Source organism: Corvus brachyrhynchos, unplaced genomic scaffold, assembly GCF_000691975.1.
Source record: "Corvus brachyrhynchos isolate BGI_N302 unplaced genomic scaffold, ASM69197v1 scaffold17, whole genome shotgun sequence".
Taxonomy (NCBI): domain Eukaryota; kingdom Metazoa; phylum Chordata; class Aves; order Passeriformes; family Corvidae; genus Corvus; species Corvus brachyrhynchos.
Genome location: NW_008240046.1, coordinates 12,015,338 through 12,018,329, shown reverse-complemented (window position 1 = coordinate 12,018,329; position 2,992 = coordinate 12,015,338).

Genomic DNA, 2,992 nt, shown 5'->3' with positions numbered 1-2,992 from the left:
CGGTGTCCGCCCGGACCCGCGGGAACAGCAGGCTGGAGCGGCGGGCTGGAGCGGCAGGGACGAGCACAAATCCCGGGTGGCAGACGCAATGTATCCAAACGGAGAACCCCGCCCCGGAGGTCTGGGCAGGCAGAGCGAGCAGGGCTATAACGTAACGAAGGCTCGAAGCAACAGCGGGGCAGGGCGGCCACAGCCCGGCTTCTAGCGGGGCAGGGAAGGCAGGCTTTGAGATCGCAGGGCTTCTCCCGCAGAAGGACAAGCAGCTGAAGAAAAAGCAGCTTCCCTCTCTGTCCAAACGCTGAGACCGACTGCCCCCACACACTCAGGTGAAAACAAAAGAGTAGCCAGATGCGCCCCACTCTGTAGCCAGCTCTTTTGTTTTTCTTAACTACCCAGCCATTTGCTCCCCATGCAACCTGTATGGGCAAAATTCCTTTAACAGAAGAAGAAAACCAGGAGAGCTCCTAACACCCCAACAGTGTGGAATAGAACAGCAAGCGGATGAACATAAAATCATTGAGGTTGGAAAAGACCTCTAAATCATTAAGTCCAACCATTAACCCAGCACTTATGTGCTCACCATTAAACCATGTCTGCAAGTGCCACATCTACACTTCTAGGGATGGTGTGATTCCACCGTGTTCCTGGGCAGCCAATTGCAATGCTTGGGCACCCTTCCAGTGAAAAATTTTTCCTAATATCCAATCTAAACCTCCTCTGGCACAACTTGAGGCTATTTCTGCTCATCCTGTCACTTGCTACTTGGGAGGAGAGACCAACCACCACCTGGCTACAAACTCCTTTCAGGTAGTTGTAGAGAGCAATAAGGTCCCCTCTGAGCCTTCTTTTTCTCCAGGTTTAACTGCCCTGGCTATAAATGGTAGGTTAAAAGATAAAGCATGTCTCATGTTATGAGAGCATGATGTGGTTAATATGTTTACATTTGTTACAAATCATGCTTCCAAAATAGTAAAGAACATATAAAGATGTGAAATCTGAGAAAATGAATTATTTCAGAAAACAAGGCAGCAACTTTATTAGAGATCAGGATATTATACATTGTTGGCAAGGGAGCCAAGCATAGTAAATATTTTCTATCAGAGGCTGTGGCTACAAAATAGACTTTGAACCATCTGTTAAAGAGGTCTCATAGAATGTATGACAGATAATAAAGTTAGCATTTTTCTCTGTTAATTTATTTTTCTAAACTCCTCTGGTTGAATGCTTTTTGGCATGTCCTTTGATAGTTCTCTCCAGTTTCAAGTTAGAGTGATGGGAGTAGTATTAGTACTAATAATATACTCCTTCACAATTATTTATCCATGTAATTATCATTGTGTTGATGGAAAGGAGGAAGAAAGGACTTGGTTTAGAGAAATGCAAATGATATTGTGGGTTTTTGTGGTGGTAAGGTGTGGGGGGTGACCAATGGCTGAATCTTGTTACTGCAATGACAAAAAAGCCTTCCAACAGGGTTGCACTAAATTTAACTCTTGGTCTCAAGTCTTTACACTGTGGAAATGTAGGAGAAGGTAGAAGGTTAAAATAGCATTTTCTTAACCAGGACATAACTTGCTATTCTAGATTTCATCTGCTTGGATAAGTTTTGCTTGACAAAGGACTCTATTTTCCTATGTGGTGCACATGTGTCTGAAATGTTGGACAAACCTGCTCCTGTAGAAGAAGGATTGCTAAGGATGATAAGATTGGTCAATAGTTAACTCATGTAAGCACAGTTAACTATTGGGAGACAGCAAATGTTGATCACAAAACCTAAGAAGAAGGATTCATCTTAATCTTGTCAAGATAAGAGGATCAAGAATTTACTTGAAACCAACACAAACTGCTGAATCATTCTACAAAGGACTGCACATGCTCCAGAAATAAAAGTGAAAAGTGCATTGTGATGAAGACTACTGACCTTCATCAGAAAGACCCCCGAGGAAGAAGAGGAGCCTTCCCCAGTGCGACCACCAGGACACACCACGCACGTGTGACACATATGCTAATAATATTAATGACTTCCAAGAACTAATTTGTATAACCACTCCTATCCCAAGGAATATGATGACTATTCATGAATTTTACCCCTAGTATTGTGTTGTAGGAAGTGCCGTGTGTGTTTGTTAGGAGGGGCGATTCCCCACGCACCCAGCGCCGAATAAAGCAAATATCCGCTTTCTTGGACTCTGTCTCCGAAGTGTCTCTTGGCCCGGTTTGGGCTATTCAAGGACGAGGAAAGTTGTTTTTACACATGCATGATTTACTGACACAGAAGAATGGGGCTTTGAAGAATGTGGAACTTTTCTTACCAAACATAGGTTAAAAAAAAATGTTTTATTATCAGACAACAAATGCATAGTCATTTTCTGTATACCTTCCTTAGTGAGTAATGTTTTGTTTGGTTATGAAACTTTAAATGTCATTTAAATGCTGCTCTTTGTTTTCCTGTAAGGCAAGGCTTCATATGCCATGCTTTTTCAGTCTTAATTTTCAGCATATTTAATGTTGCTTTTCTTTTATTTTGTCTTTCTTTTGTTTTCTACTTATTGGCAGATCTGCTTCCTCCTTTAAGAGAGGCTTTCCGCAAAATATGCAGACGGCAGAGTTTTTATGTACTGGAGCTAGAGATGAATGGAGGTAGTGGATTACTGGAGCTAGTGTAAATCTGCAGCTGACAGCCTATGCTGTGCGCTGGCACATGTGCTGAGGAAGATCGGTGATGTGCAAACGGGTAGTTCAGAGGAGAACTCGATTAACAAGGAAAAAATCTTTATTTAAGTTGGCCAGCACTGCATAACCCTGCTCATCTACGAAGCCGAGGGAAACCTCGGGTCGGAAAGACCAAGCTCGGCGTTCTTTGGCTGCGTGTTGCGAGGAGAGAAATGGGGGAGATTGCACCGCTCCCGCCCAGGCTGAGGCTTTAGCTTTTTGGGGGGAGGCCCGGAGGGATGCGAGGCCTTGCCGCGGCGCGGGGAGCCCCGCGGGCGGG